Source organism: Heloderma suspectum, chromosome 3 (assembly GCF_057233095.1).
Source record: "Heloderma suspectum isolate Gila_16-S chromosome 3, 16-S_ref, whole genome shotgun sequence".
In the NCBI taxonomy this organism is placed as follows: domain Eukaryota; kingdom Metazoa; phylum Chordata; class Lepidosauria; order Squamata; family Helodermatidae; genus Heloderma; species Heloderma suspectum.
The window spans coordinates 204,812,637-204,829,905 of NC_139460.1; positions in this window are offsets into that span (position 1 = coordinate 204,812,637).

The window sequence follows — 17,269 nt, forward strand, 5'->3', positions numbered from 1 at the left end:
GGCATCTTTTCGGTGCCAGGTTAAGGCCATCCTCTACTCCCAGGCATTTGGCAACATATGGTACGGTTTTTAATCAGGTCATGGGATATTGGGTAGGGGAGTATGTGTCCGCTGTCAGTTTATATGTTTGTAGCTAAATTGTTTTTTATATCATGCACAATATTGTATTTTTAAAGGTTTTTAATCTGTGTAAACCATCTAGTGAGCTTTGGCTATTGGATGGTATAGGAATATAATAAATAAATGAAATGAAATGCATCAAGGAATGGGAGCCATTAAGCTTCTGTGGTCTATAGTATGGATACTTTTGAAGCATTGACAGCAACATCAGTGGCTGCAAGATCCAAGTTCTTTTCAACATAATTGCTTTTAGCATTGATTTCAAAGTCATGCCAGCTGAGGTTTCAACAAGGGGGCACTATTGAAATTAGCCTCAATCAGTCCATCTTCACTCGGTTTAGAAGAGTAACATTCTCAGAATCCAATCTAATGCACACCAAATAAATGCAGATGTCAATCTGGGGTGATGTCAGAGCGGGAGAGGAAACCAGGAAGAGCTAGTTTAATAATAGAACGTGGCATGGATATGACTTCTCTGAAATCAGCCAGAACCTACATCCGAAATGTGAACTAATTCTTACGTTTCTCCAGTGAACTGACAGAAAATTGTAGTTTCTAAACCTAACCTTATTTGTATAATAGCATATATCGTAATATAATGTTATTAATGTACACAATACTTTACAGAGTAATGGGAGTAGAGGGAGGACAGATCTCTTCCCTGAAGCACTTAATTGAAATTTTGACAGTGGAGAAAACAATTAAGAGAGGGCAGGGAGAAGTGGCAAAGATAAGAGAGGGTGGATGTGCACATATGCAATTACAGGCATTAAGGCTTTGTTTCAGCTAGGGATGAAAACACTGGAGTTGAGTCAAATGATGCCTCATGCAAATGGTGGGCTTTAAGGACAAATTTGAAAGAAGAGACTGATGCAACACTGGAGAGGTGTACAGAAACATGACAGGGATAAGGGGCAGTCAGGGAGAGTTAGTACTGCTGTTTAAAAAAAAGCAGGAAACTTTGGGACAGACTGGGGGAAGTGGAGTTGGTGACAAGGCCCAGGCATTATTTTGGGCCCCCAGTAGAAACTTTTAGCATGGACCCCCCCACACACACACACACACATCCTATCCAATATGTACAGTCTCATGAGTCATGAAATAAAGGTTTCTATTTTCATTCTGAAATTATGTTTTCCACATTTCCAGTGTTACGCTAGGGGTACACAACTTTTTTGGCACTGAGAGCTGCATCTGGTGTCAACTGGGGGATGGGGGCACACATGGATGCACTAACACAAACACAAGGGGATGAACTGTTTCAGGGTCACTGGGGAAGTGAGGAGGGTAAAGTCTCCTCATTCCCTCAGTGACCCCAATCAGAATCACTGTTTTCTTGCTGCCATTAGCCAGAAATGAAATACATCTCTATAAATATCCTGAAGCATGATAATCCTCAAGCATGAAAAAGGCGAGATATAAATAAATATCATCATCATCATTTAGCCTCAGTGTTTCGCCTCATGGTAATGGGGTTTTACAAACACACACACACACACACACACACATCTTAATGAATGAAAAGTAAGAAAACCTTGAGTTGCTTCTTCCACAGCTGGATAGTAGCAATGCATCTCTTTTTGCCCTTGTCCATTCTTTCTAATCCTCTGTAAAACCCGTCCTATGGACCTGAGATCTTCCTCCCTTCCTTGAAGAAACTGTGCTCTTGTTTCAAATGTAAACAACACTTCTCCAGTTATATGGAAAAAAAAAAAACATGGCTTATGAATACCCCATAAATAACACCATGAATAACACCAGTCGGGGTTCAGGCCGGGTTTTGGCATGGAAACAGCCTTGGTCACCCTGTATGGTGACCTATGTCAGGAGAGAGACAGGGGGACTGTGACCTTGTTGATTCTCCTTGATCTCTCAGTGGCTTTCGATACCATCAATCATGGTATCCTTCTGGGACGACTGTCTGAGCTGGAGTGGGAGGCACTGCATTGCAGTGGTTTCGCTCCTACTTGGATGGTCGGCTCCAGAAGCTGGTGCTTGGGGAATATTGCTCAGCCCCGTGGATTCTCCAGTATGGAGTGCCACAGGAGACAGTTCTGTCCCCCATGCTATTTAACATCCACATGAAACCGTTGAGTGCGGTCATCTGGAGTTTTGGGGTGCGTTGTCATTACTATGCTGATGACACACAGCTCTATTTCTCCTTTTCATCTTCTTCAGCTGAGGCTGTGGATGTGCTAACTCAGTGCCTGGCTGCGACAATGGACTGGATGAGAGCTAATAAACTGAAGCTCAATCCAGACAAGACTGAGATGCTGTTGATGAGTGGTTCTTCTGACCGGATGGAGGGTGCTCAACCTGTTCTGGGTGGGGTTGCACTCTCCCTGAAGGAGCAGGTTCATAGCTTGCGGGTTCTCCTTGAGCCCTCTTTGTCACTTGAGGCTCAGGTGGCCTCAGTGGCATGGAGTGCCTTCTACCAACTTTGATTGGTGGCCCAGCTATGCCCCCTATCTGGACAGGGATAACCTGGCTTCAGTTGTCTATGCTCTGATAATCTCCAAGTTAGATTACTGCAATGCACTCTATGTGGGGCTGCCTTTGAAGACGTTTCAGAAACTGCAGCTCATGCTAAATGCAGCAGCCAGCCAGATTGATAACGGGGACCAGAATGTTCAAACATAGACCGACTCTGGCCTACTTGTACTGGCTGCCTGTATGTTTCTGAGCCCGATTCAACATGCTAGTTTCTATAAAGCCTTACACGGCTTGGGACCACAATACCTGACAGAGCGCCTCTCCCAACACAAACCTACCCGTATACTGCGCTCAACATCTAAGGCCCTCCTCCGGCTGCCTACACCAAGGGAAGCTCAGGAGACAGTGACAAGGGAGAGGGCCTTTTCGGTGATGGCCCCCAAATTATGGAATGATCTCCCCGATGAGGCCCGCCTGGTGCCAACATTGTTATCTTTTTGGTGCCAGCTTAAGACCTTTCTCTTTCCCCAGGCATTCGGCACTATATGATAAGTGCTTAATCGATCCTGGAATGTCTTATGGTTATGGTTGTTTGTTTTGAGATTGTTTGAAGTTGTTTTAGATATATGTTTCTTTTGTCTATATTGTCTGGTCATGTGTTTTTTATGTAAATGGTTTTTAATCTCTGTATATTGTATTTTTAATGTTTTTAATCTTTGTAAACCACCCAGAGAGCTCCAGCTATTGGGCAGTATAGATATGTAATTAATAAATAAATAACAAATAAAAACAACCAACGTGGGCCCATGTGTGACTTCAAAACAAACAAGCTGTTTTAACGCTCTTTGTTAATGGTCAGTTTTACCTACACTTCACTAAAGGAACAGTCTTCATAAGCCCGCCCTAGGCCTCTTCTCATTTTCATTCCATTATAGCTACTTTGCTATTTTTATTCTTAATTACATATCTGAGACAATCCATTAGGCCTATTACTATTACATGACTCATATAGAACCATCTTATGGATATCTACTCAGACGCAAGTCCCACTGTGTTCAACGGGACTTACTCTCAGGTTGGCAGGTATAGGATAAGGGGCTCTGAACCTCTTTCAGCCTGAGGGCCAGCTTCCATTTTGGAGAAGATTCTGGGGGTCACATTCCACTGGGGGGCAGGGCGGAATGCAAAAGGGGCAGAGCCAAGGGCAAAAGGATTTGGCCAAATATACCAAAAAGACCAGCCTGTTTTACCTCAAAGCTCTTATTGCCAGTAACGAAGCCTTAGGGGAAGCACCTCAACTGTTTTGAATGGGGGGAAACTGCTCAAAAGATGGCAGCTGGGGGAAAGGAGGCAGGGCCAGTGGAAGGGGGCCATCTGGAGAATGCTAGAGGGATGGACTGGGACCCCAGGAGGTCTAAAGTTGGTCCCTGGGCCTGAGGTTCTGCAGCCCTGGTATAGGATTTCAACCTTAATGTTTCTTTTTAGTAATTTGTCACAGGACTCAGATTATTTCACTTTTTGATCTCTAGTAGGCCGACCTCCAGTATCAGAGGCAGGGGAACATCCTGGGGGACATGGGTGGGAGGGTGCTGTTGTGCTCATGTCCTGATTGTGGTTGTCCCTTAACTTTCAAATTGCACATTCTTCCCATCCCTCCTTAGCAGTCATCGGTATACACATGCCCCTATCTTGCCCCTTTTCCAAGGAACTCAGGATGGCACACACCATGCCCTCCCGTATTTCCCATGCAACAACAACCCTGTGAGGTAGTTTAGTCTGAAAGAGAATGGCTGGACCAAGGTCACGCAGCAAGCCTCATGGCTATCAGTGATTTGAACTGGGGTCTCTCCAGGCCTTGGCCAACACTCAGTCCACTACACCACACACTAGATCTCTTCCTCCTGTCATCTGTCTGACTTCCCAGCCAAATATGTCCCTCAGTGTTATTCTTTCTTGGCAGAGTAACCTAAGAACCAAAAAAAGAGAGCTCTCTGCCCTGAAGAGCTTACAAACTAAATCTTCAAATTCTCTGACACTCAGTGTGAATGGAACATTCACATTGGCTCTTGGGCCACCATTTGGCAACTGCTGACATAAGGACAACAGACTGATGATTGCAAGAGATCCCACATTTTGCTTGGTGTTGTGTTTTTTCGTTATAGTGAGAGCATGGTTCCATAACTGTCTGAGCTACAGTTTGTGGTGCCTGATCAAACATTCCCCCAGTGTTTTGATTACAATCTGACAACAAGAAGGCAAGGAACTGGATGTGTGAGATCCCTGCCAGTAGTGATAAGTTAACAGCAACACAGATTTACACACACAGACACACACCACTCTCTCTCAATCTCTCTCTCTCTCTCTCTCTCTTTCTTTCTTTCTTTCTTTCTTTCTTTCCTTTTTTCCATTTCAGGGAACGGACATTTGCTGTTTTTTTCTGTGTCTGGCATGGCAACTCTCTGTCTGAGCGAATCCATGCTGTTCGGGGCTACTTTTTGTGCTGTGAACTTTTTCACAAAGCGCAAGAGCTGGAAGACATTGTGACACTCTCACATGTTTTGGCACTGGCGGCAGAGACTGAGCTCTTATAAATCATTCTGATTTATGTTGAGAGTTAGCATTCGAGGAAAGGGAGCTTTGGCATTTCATTATTTCAAAAGTGGCATCAGCTTGACGGCCATGGGAAACAGACATGGCGATCACACTCACCCTTTAGCCTGCCTGAACTCTGTGGTAATTAGATGGGATTCTGCTGCTTGCATAACTACAGAGTCTCTTCTTTTGTCTTCAACATACCACCTTAAACATGCTCCATTTGCACTTCAAATGCCTCCTGCTTTCTTGCAGTACCTAAAGGAATATGAAAATGACTCAGACCTGGATCCAAAGAACCGGACTTTGATTTGTCTTCGGCTAGGTGGCCTGACTCAGTTCACAGTGCAAAAAGCAAATTACGCAGATTGCAGCTACAGGTTGTGCAAATCTCTATTTGCGCAATTAAAAAAAAAAAAAACAGGAAAGTTCCCAGATTTTGGGGGTGGAGGGAATGTGCCTCAGCCTGCAAATGTGAGCCAAGCTGGGTGAGCAGGAACCTCAAAAAGGGCTGGATTTCAAAGCAATAGACATCCCGACATACTGGTCACCTGGTCACAGTCTTCCACACTATGGTGAGATTTACTGTATTTCTATTTACATTATAATAATTTCTAAATTTACATCTAGACATATAAAGTAGCATCTACAAATTGTATGCAGATCACTGTCTTTTTTGTCATTTTTTTGGTGATGCAGTTCCTCTTGGGGGAGGGGATTCATGAGTGGCCACCCTACCTGGGGGAGTAGGGTGGATACTTTTTCCCTTTTTTAAATTTTTGAGTGTATATGTGTGGGGGGGGTAGAATTTCAGGAGGAAAACAGGTGGGGGAAATTTAATCCTCCTCCCCTGGTGTGTGCTGTTCCTGATCCAATTCTGGACTGCACACAGTTACACTAAAGTAAATAGAACTATCAGGCTCAGCTACACACTCCGCAATTAATGTGATGTGCAGTTTGGCCCTCAGCCCACCCTCCGCAGCGCTGGAACTAGGGCTGGCAGAGAATCTGCTGATGGATAATTCCATTCATTTATCACTTGGAGGATATGAATTTGAATTAAACCTTTATAACATGGAGTAATATCAATATATTTAAGCTGAAAACATTTATAATGTAAACTGTTCTGGATGTAATCCTTGTGAAGTTGAATAGAAATACAGTAGAACCTGTGGAGGCTGGTGGCTCCGATGTCAGTGGGGCAGTGAATCCGCTCTGGGTTTCAGTCAGAACTCTAAAGGAGATATCCAAAGTGCTTTGTATCTTGGATAGCTCCTTTAGAATTCTGCCTGGTTCTGACTGAAACCTGGAGTGGATTCACCTCCCCACTGACATCAGAGCCACCTCCTTCCACTGAGTAGAACCCCCTCACACACACACACACACACACACAAGGATGATCTCTAACTATTTACCTCTTGCTTCCCTGCCCATTAACAAGATTCTATCCATCATTGCTAAGCATGTTTAAGAAGCCACAGCCTTCTTTCTCACAGCCATCCCTTCCTGAATAATATGAGAATCATCAGTGCTTCAGAAAAGAGTGGGAGAGGGGGAGAGAGAGAGAGAGAGAGAGAGAGAGAGAGAGAGAGAGGGAAAGGCAAGAGAGCAGCAGCTGAACAGTGGAATGTGAATAACCTTTCACCCCTGGCAACGAGTATTATCTGTTCTGCATTCAGACAGTGATGAGGCTATAATGGAAAGCTGTATTGACTTGTCTCTCCCTGTGTAGAGGTTTTGTGTGTGTTTTTAGCTTCAAACATTTGTTGTTGCTTCATCCACATCAGAAAGTCATCTATATAAATACGCTGTCTTTCATCTTTTGAAGTGAATTTTAGAGCATATTGACAGCCTGGCAGGATGAATTCTTCTTTTAATTCACAGATCCTGTAGCGGCACTGGAAGAAAATCTCTTCCCAAAATATCTCAGTATAGAAGGAGATACAGAAGGGGTTCTGTCTTCAAAACCAATTTGATGATGAGGCTTTTCTCTGAGAATACTGCCAAGATGTTTAGGCTACTGAATTCTAGGAAGTGCCCATCTTCCATCCAGAAACTGGTTTGAGAAGTCACTGCATGTCAGTCTGGGCCACACATGCGTACGGTGCCAGCTCCAGGTTTTTTGGGGCCATTGGGCAAGACACCCTCAATGGGATCCTTTCTCAGTAGTCCACCTTCTCACCACCATTGTCACCAGCTGCTCTTGCTCCTCATTGTCTTTCTCATCATTGCTCCCACTTGCTTGCTTGACAGGCAGGGAGCCAGTGAGCAAGGAGGCCATGATGTCTACTTAACCTCCTTCTCACCACTACCATTGTCCAGGCCACAGTGAGAGGCAGGTGAACAAGCAGGTTGCAATGGTGAAGAGGAGGAGCAACTCCAGGGGCCCCTATCAGTGGCTCCCTGCTAGGGAGTGGGCCCTCAGCAGATGCCCAACCATGCCTACCTTTGATGCTGGCCCTGCATGCATAGCTGTGCACAACTTGTAATTCACCAAGCTGAATGCAGTCTATCAGCAATGTATGGCAGCCAACAAGGGATCAATAAACTTCCTGGTTTAGGGGGTCTGCCTGGAATTGCAAAAGCAGTGCAGGGGTGGGTTGCCAACACCTGGCATGGCACAGTACCTGCCCACTGAGTTGCATTCAGCTTGGTGGATCACATGGTTTCGCATCATTTTACTACTCAGCAGTTGATGACTTGTAGCTGACAGGCCAGAGCTCAGTGGCAGAGCCCGTGCTTTGCATGCAAAAGGTCCCAGCTTCAGTCCTTGGCATCTCCAGGCAGGACTGGGAAAGACCCCTGCCAGTCAGTGTAGACTATGGATGGGCAACTCGTGGCGCTCCGGATGTCGTTGGAGTGCAACTCCCATCAGCCCTAGCCAGCATAGCCAATGGCGAGGGAGGAGGGAAGTTGCAATCCAACAACATCTGGAGGGCCATGTTACCCACCCTTGTTGTAGTCCAGGGCTGAGTAGAAGGTAGATCTCCAGGTGCTTTAGACTTCAACTCCCAGGAGCCTCTGCCAGCATGGCCAATGGTCAGGAATGCTGGGAGTTGAAGTTCAAAATGTCTGGGGTATAATTTCTGCTCACCACTGTGGAAGACAATACTGAGCAAGGTGGGTCAATGATCTGACTCAGAATCATAGAATCATAGAATAGTAGGGTTGGAAGGGGCCTACAAGGCCATTGAGTCCAACTCCCTGCTCCATGCAGGAATCCAAGTCAGAGCATCCCTGACAGATGGCTGTCCAGCCTCATCTTGAATGCCTCCAATGTGGGAGAGCCCACCACCTCCCTAGGGCGTTGGTTCCATGGTCGTATTCCTCTAACAGTCAGGAAGTTTTTCCCGACACAGCTTCCTATATATGGATGATCCAATTCCATTGAAAAGCATTTGAATGCAGAAGTTTTTGATGCCGCAGTCATCAAGAGATGAACATGCATGTGGGAACCAGAGTTAGACAGTAGTCATCTGTTTAGATGTGGAGGGGTATACAAATGTAAATAAATAAATCATTGGCTCTTTCCAGTCTCTGCTGTGTGACTTAGAAATTGAAGCCTGAATATCTCATCTCTCATCAAATGCTCTCCCACTACCCAGAAAGTCTCTACTATCCATGATTCGGGCCACCCACACTGAGATCCCATCCCAAGCACTGTATGCCTCTCTCTCTCTCTCTCTCTCTCTCTCTCTCTCTCTGCAGCAGAAGCACCGGGACACCCAGGGCTGTTGTAGGAGGAAACAGGATGAAGAATGCAGCATAAAGTGGCATAGAGTGGCTGGGTGACCAGCCAGATGGGTGATTAATAAATCTAATAAATAAAATAAATAAAGGAGAACTCCCTTTCAAACTGGACTGAGATCCTAACAGCACAATCCTATACATGTCTACTCAGAAGTAAGTCTCATTGAGTTCAATGGGACTTACTCCCAGGTAAGTGAATATAGGATTTCAGTCTAAGGGCACAATCCTATGCATGTTTAGACAGAAAAAAAGTCCTACAAATCCCAGCATGCCCCATCCAGCATGACTGGCTGGGGCATGCTGGGAATTGTAGGACATTTTTCTATCTAAACCTGCATAGGACTGCATCCTAAATTATTTTAGAAAGAAGAATAAAAATAGAAGGTAAACACACAGGTATATAACTAATTTTCCATTTCTCAATAGGGTCAGATTTCAGTTCTCTGGCCTCCTTTCAAAGCTCTTCCACAAAATTCTTCAGAAGTCCTTTTCGAAACTCTTTCACAAAATTCTTTGAACCTTCAAGAGCAACCAGTGTCATCATTGTTCACCCTACATGCTACAGAAACAGCATTTCATATATGCTTCTAATTAGATTACTACTACTAATGGGACATATTTAGCAGCACAGTGGAGGTTTCTAATGCACTTTTTGTTGTTGTTTATTCGCTCAGTTGCTTCTGACTCCTCGTGACTTCATGGACCAGCCCACACCAGAGCTTCCTGTCGGCCGTCGCCACCCCCAGCTCCCCCAAGCTCGAGTCCGTCACCTCCAGAATATCATCCATCCATCTTGCCCTTGGTCAGCCCCTCTTCCTTTGGCCTTCCACTTTCCCTAGCATCAGCATCTTCTCCAGGGTATCCTGTCTTCTCATGATGTGGCCAAAGTACTTCAGTTTTGCCTTTAATATCCTTCCCTCAAGTGAGCAGTCGGGCTTTATTTCCTGGAGTATGGACTGGTTTGATTTTCTTGCAGTCCAAGGTACTCTCAGAATTCTCCTCCAACACCACAATTCAAAAGCATCTATCTTCCTTCACTCTGCCTTCCTTATGGTCCAGCTCTTGCAGCCATAGGTTACTACGGGGAATACCATTGCTTTTTAATGTGCAGTGTTTGTTTAATCTTTTGGTAATGTGAGGGAAGAATATTCTCAGTAGTGCAGGTAGTGCTGTCCTATTATATTCTAATTCATGACCAATGTTATCCCACCTTGAACGTTCGCTAAGGCCAGCATGACAGCAGGGATGGGATGATGTGGGCCAGCACTTCATGTCTTTTTGTCTGCCTTTCATAGCGACTTTGATGTAGAGATGTCATAGTGGAGGTCCAAAATGTGGAGATGGTTGGCAATAACAGGTTAATATTAACAACCCCATAACTAGTGAATGATGACAATGGCCAGTGGGTGATTGCTGACATTCACTAGTCTGTCTCCACATTTGCCAGATTCATGGGGAAGTGTCAGCATTCCTTTGTGATTGTCAACAGTTTCCACATTTTGGATATTCACAGCAACAGATGTGTTTCAAACATTTAAGTTTCAGTCTGCAAGTGCTGGTTCGTAAAAGCCGATGAACCAGGTGGACTTTGTAGAACACGAAATGATGCTTTTCAAAGGCACATTTTGCCTTTTAGGATTCACCACCAGTTATGGCAATCACAGGAAGAGATAAGTATAGAAGCCTGATATCTGTGCTTAGAGAAGTGGCAAAGAAGATGGGAGCCCAAAAGAGATGAGAGATGAGGGTTTCTCTAGTTGCTTGGTGTGCATAGGCAGAAGGCTGTAATTTCACCTAGGCTTGTGGAAAGAACAGAACTATTGATCTGAATTGTAGAGGTCACAAAAATGTTAAAAATAAACCTGTAGTCCTTTCATCCTGCTGGAGAAATTATGTGTTCCTATCCTCGCAAATCAAAAGAATGAGCGATTTATTAGCCAGGATAAAAGACTTGGCTTCTAATGTGCTTAATTGGTCCCTTGCTAAAGGTTTAGACCAGGCCTGTCATGGGTAAAGGAGGAAATGATGGATCTGCGGTTGAGTTGGCACCACAAAATGCAGCAAGATGTGCAGATGAGGATGCTACTTAACAAAAGCCTACCTAAACTCATGTTGCTGCCAAGAAACTATTGGAGCCTTAGGCATTCTTATGTCACTTTTGCTTGGAATTATTTATCTGGTCGGGATCAAGACAGAGGTCATAGGTAAAGGTGGGTGAGAATTTAGTTTCAGTTCTCTTTTGATATGTAAGCATTTACCAAAAATTTGCAAATTTCTTCTTATTCAGGATATAAAGAACTTGAGTTTTTTTTAAAAAATGAACATGGGTGGAACTGAAAAGAACAGATTTATCCTTCCTAGCTTTGAGTGCTTAGCTCTTAAAAGTCTGGATTTGAATCCCTGTGTATTCAACTTAGGGATGTACGAAATACTTACCTCCAGGTCTGGGGGAGGTCTGCCGGGGGGGGGGGGAGGCGATCCGTCCTTCCCCCCAGAATCCTACCCGGCCAGCTCCACTCCGCGGCAATTCTGTGGAGCTACCAGCCAGCTCTGGAGCACCAGCAATACGGCCACCATTGCCATATTGCTGGCTGGGCTGATTGACTGCGGACACAAATGGCATCCACTATGCCATTTGCAGCCGTAAAGGACTTAGTTTAAGCTAAATGCAATATTTATGGCTGCATTTAGCTTAAAGTAAGACCTTTACGGCCGCAAATGGCATAGTGGACACCATTTGCATCTGCAGTCAGTCAGCCCAGCCAGGGATACGGCAATGGTGGCCGTATCGCTGGCACTTCGGAGCCAGCCGGCGGGGAGGATCCAGCTGTCCAGGATTCCTCCAGGAGGTGGAGGTAAATCTTCCAATCCTCCAAGGACTCCGGAGGCTGGATTCTTTTAAATCCGGCCTCACTGGGGTCCATGAAGGATTTCTCCACCATACCTAATTCAACTATGTTGGTGCTGAATTAGGGTTGCCACCTCTTTTTTTCAGACAGCCTCCTCATCTTTAACAGCTACATGGCAGTCAGGTACATCATGGTCCTTTCCATGCTGGGAAGAGCTGTACAATTCAATCTGGCTGGTGGAAATGGGTGAGAATTTCATTTCAGTCCATTTTTGATAAGAATTTACCAACACTTGTAAATCTCTTCAAATTCAGAATGCAAAAAAAAAAAAAAAGATTTAAAAAAATCAAATGCAGAAGTAAAACTGATGGAGTCATCCATCCCTATTATGGGCCATGATGATGAAACACAGTTCATACTATCATTCATCTCTAATCAGTATACTACATTAATGTTTTTCCATGGTTGGCTATGGCTAATTTTTTCCTTCATAATTTGAACTTCATAACTCTCTGCTTACTATAGCAAAGTACCTAAGATGGTCGACAGGAATTACAACATGGAAGATGCTTCAAAGATGTTGCAAGATTATGCAAGACAAGAGAGTCTGTGATTAATAATATGAGAGAGGAACTGCTTTCTGCATGACAAACTCCAGATGTTATTTTGATGGCAGTTAGGGATGCTTAAGGATTTCCTTTGGTCCCCATGTTTAAGTGAACTGCTCTGATTTGCACTTCTGCAACTAATACATAGGTTGCAGTATGCAGTTTTCCTTTAGTTTTCACACTTCTTTGAATTTCGTGATGCACTACCCAACTCCAAAAAAATACTAAAAAGCATTTAAAATGTAAATTTTAGGTTACAATGTGTACAAAAATGCATGTTTTAGGATGGAATGGATGTTTTAGGGTAAAATGCATACAAAAACGCATATTTTGTAAAAAGATACATTAAAAATAATGCAAATGTTGATATACTTTTTAAAACAATTACAGATGATGCACAAATGGGATGGGATGGACTTACGAATGAACAAATGAAAAACTAACACAGACCATAAATAGACTGAGCTTTCTATCCCTAATCCTAAAAGTATCCCTTGTTTAAAAATCCACTCAAAAACAGTAACAGCAATGCTATCACCAGTAACATTACCCACTTTAAAACTTAAATGTAAAGTTTACATCATAGATCTAAGACATTTATGGGAGCATGAAGTGGCTGTAACAATGTTAATTTAAAACACTGTTTTTAAATGTATTCCACTTACCATTCTGAAAGAGAAAATATTGCATAAGAATCCCGCCCCCACCCCGCAATGTCCAATTTTTCCATTTCAGATCTTGAAATGGGCAGGGGGTGGAGGAGAGAGGAGAGAGATGTGGGGGGGGGGACTCTTTTTCTGAATTTTCCAAGGTTTTCCCCAGGCCTTTCAGCCTCTACCTATAATATCGTTAGGAGATGCCTGACTCAGGAACTGGTCCAAAATGTCCTTCAAATGTCAGGGATAGTGTCGGTTACAGGCTTCAGCTGGCATATGCATTGACAACGCTTGAATATTCTTTTGCAAAACCTTTCTGCCAAATACAAATCTAATTACAGAAGTAAACAAAGGAAATATTCTGCCTATATTATGCTGCCTTTAAAAAGATGAGAACAGCAGACAGACAGCTCCAAATTAATCTCATCAGAACAGGAGTTGTTTTCACATATAGTTGCAATAACAACAGAAAGCAAAGGTTTCACATTATTTCCTTTTTCTCTCCTACCTTTAATTTCTTTTCTTGTGTTTGTTGGTTTTTGTCAGTTGCCACTGGAATGTGGCCCCTGAGAGCTTCTCAGAAATGAAACTCAGCCCTCTGGCTTACAGAGGTTCAATACTACTGCTGTACAAGGAGGTTCCATTTACCTCTTACAACTAATGTATGTCAGTAGACCTATCCTCCATGAATGTGTCTAATCCTTGTTCTAAAAGCCATCAGGCAGAGCAATCTTAACCCTCTCAGATGGCCTTTCAATTACTTCCACCAGTGGAGAAGTACTATGCCAGCAGGGCACCACATCCCTCCCAGAGGCCCCCGATATGCCCACAGGAAGTTCTATGGGCCATCAGTGGTATTCCCAGAACTTGTCCAGTCAGACCTGGATACAAAGCCCTCTCACTCTTCTGAGAAACCCCAGGATTGCGCCTGTTAATTTCCCTTTAAAATCAATTGGGGGTGGTGGGGGGGAGATTTTTTAAAAATTGGAGGACTAAAAGAAACCCACATACAGACAGGCCTGCCAGCCTGGCTAGAGGAAGCAGGCAAGGCTTTTGAAGTGATCCCATTTTGGTCCCATTTTGGTCCCATTTTTGTTTGTGACATGTTTTTCTTTTCATTCAAATGGGAAATGTGTGCATTTTGAACAGGAAAAGTGTTCATTTGCATATTCCTTTTTTCAAAAGTGCACATTTTCCCTCAGTGAATAAAGCATGAAAACGCTTTTTAAAAATGCACATTTTAAAGTGCACATTTTTTTTAAAAAAAAATGCCTTTTTCAAACATGGTTGTGAGTTCAGAAATGTGCACACTTTTTCCGAAAAAATACACTCCCATTTGCATTTGCTTTCAAAATTTCGAGCAGGGCAAGTTCTGTTCTGGTGATTTGCAAACTGAAATGAAATTCTCATGCATCCCTAGTGGTAGCAAATGTAAGTTTAATGTTTTTTGTAAGGAAGTACTTCCTTTTGTCTGTTCTGGACCTTCTGTCTATAAACATATTTGGGAACCCCTGATTCAAATATTCAAATGTTATGAGAGCAGCAGGAGACAACAGCTCGCTATCCACTCTCTTTATACCATTCATCTTTTCATAAGCTTCTGTCTTGTCTTTTCCCCATTAAGTTTTGAGAAAGCTTCCAGGTAGGGATGGGTGAACAAGTGTTATTCGAGTTCACCAAGATTCTCAAAACATCAGCTCAATGCTCTCCTCTATTTGCACTCAGGTTGGTGATTGCTGTTCATTTTGTGTGAACGTGAAAATTGCTCAAAATGAACATGATTGAATGTGAAAGTTGTGCAAAAAAATCTCAAATTTGCACAAATTCTCCCCACAAAAACATGAAATGGTGCATGTTGAAAGTTCTGCAACTGCATATTCTTCAAACATGAGCACCTGTTTGAGTACCTCAAACATTTGCAGTGGACGCATTCTCCTGCTTGCATTCACATTCAGGGTTGCGAACAGGGTGTGTTCACAGGTTTTGCAAGCAGAAACAAAATTCTTGTACATCTCGACTCCCAGGTTCAATCCCTGTCATCTCCAAGTTTGAAAACCTAGAGGGATGCTGCCAGTCAATGTAGGCAATAATGAGCTAGAAGGGCCAATGATCTTACTCAATATAGGCAGATTCCAATCTATTTAAAGCATGTTTGTTCTTTCCATAGTATATATCCTGTTTGTGTTGTCTGTTTCTAAACTAGGAAGACCCAAATACCATAGGGTGCTTACCCCCTCAACATTTTAGTTGCCCCTTTCCATCACTTATTCCAGCCTTGTGTGATAGCCCTTAAGCTCCATTCGCAGAAGGCTTGGAACATCAGCTGGATTGAGTATTAAACTCTCTGATACTCTACTTAATCAATTGAATTATGCAAGCGAATTAGATCTCATTACCTATGAGCCATAACTGGGCTCCCTCTCTCCATCTCTCAGGTCTGTGTCACTCCCATTTTTGTTCATTTGTATGTGAAATAATAAAAGCCAAATGTGATCAAACAGATTTTCTCAGGTTTGTGATCAAACACACAGGGAATATTAATCAACGCTTCAGACTCAGCTAATCAAAACCATTAAGAGGCTTGATAATAGAATCCAGGTAGTAAGAGTATCTTCACAACAGGACCAAACTCTACTTCTTGCTAAGTAGGTGGGTGGTCTGGGCGACAGGGCGGGCATTTTAACAAAGGGTAGAACTTCAGCACCAAAGATTGCAAAAACAACAAAAAGTGTTGTGACACTTTAAACAAGACTCTTTGTTGCTCTTGCCACAATAGACTAACACAGCTAGCCTCTGGGAAGGATTGCAAAGCAAAGTGATGTATATATTACAGATCCTTTTTGGTTTTAAAAGCACATTTACTGACTTTCATCTCATTTTTTAAGGTGCTACCCTATGTATGTTTAGATAGGAAAAAGGTCCTATAACTCCCAGCATTCCCAAGCCAGCAGGGCTAGCTGGGGAATGCTGGGAGTTGTAGAACTTATGTCTGTCTAAATATGCATAGGATTGCACCTTTAATCTGATTATAAATCTGGTCATGAGGACTAACCCCCCGCATTTCAATTCTAGATGTGGTTTCCAGGATGTAGGACATCGAGGTTCAAAGCTTTGTATGAGTCATCAAGCTACCATCAGATGGTAGCTTTGGGTGATAGACTATCCACCAGCCTAAACTTACTGACAAATAGAAAGAATGGGATGACATCATAACAAAATACATCACTGTCATTTGAGAGATAGTGTGGTGTAGAGCACAATTTGGGATTCGGACCAGAGAGATGAGATTTCAAATCCCTCCTTAGCCATGAAGACCACTACATGGTCTTCAGTTAAATCAGTATCTCCCAGTCTAATTTTTCTCATAGGGCAATTGTGAGGCTAAAATGGGGTAATTCCATGCAGGCCACCCTGTGCTAGGGTAGCCACTAACATGGCACCAGAAAAGAGGAAATGCATCACCCCAAAAAGAGGACACATTTTGCATAACATTTGCATATCCAAATGAATATGTATAGGTGCAAATTTAGAAATAACTTTGTTGTTGTTGTTCAGTCGTTCAGTCGTGTCCGACTCTTCGTGACCCCATGGACCATAGCACGCCAGGCCTTCCTGTCCTGCGCTCTCTCCCGGAGCGTGCTCAAGTTCATATTCATTGCATCCGTGATGCTATCTAGCCATCTCATCCTCTGCCGTCCCCTTCTCCTTTTGCCTTCAGTCTTTCCCAGCATCAGGGTCTTTTCCAGGGAGTTTTCTCTTCACATTAGGTGGCCAAAATATTGGAGCTTCAGCTTCATTATCTGTCCTTCCAATGAGCACTCAGGGTTGATTTCCTTTAGGATGGACTGATTTGACCTCCTTGCAGTCCAGGGGACTCGTAAGAGTCTTCTCCAGCACCACAGTTCAAAAGCATCAATTCTTCAGCGCTCAGCCTTCCTTATAGTCCAGCTCTCACAGCCATACATTACTACTGGGAAAACCATAGCTTTGATTAGACGGACCTTTGTCGGCAAGGTGATGTCTCTGCTTCTTACTATGCTGTCTAGGTTGGCCATAGCTTTCCTCCCAAGGAGCAAGCGTCTTTTAATTTCATGGCTACAGTCACCGTCTGCGGTGATCTTGGAGCCCAAGAAAGTAAAATCTGTCACTGCTTCCATTTCTTCCCCTTCTATATGCCAGGAAGTGATGGGGCCAGATGCCATGATCTTCGTTTTTTTAATGTTGAGTTTCAAACCAGCTTTTGCACTCTCCTCTTTCACCC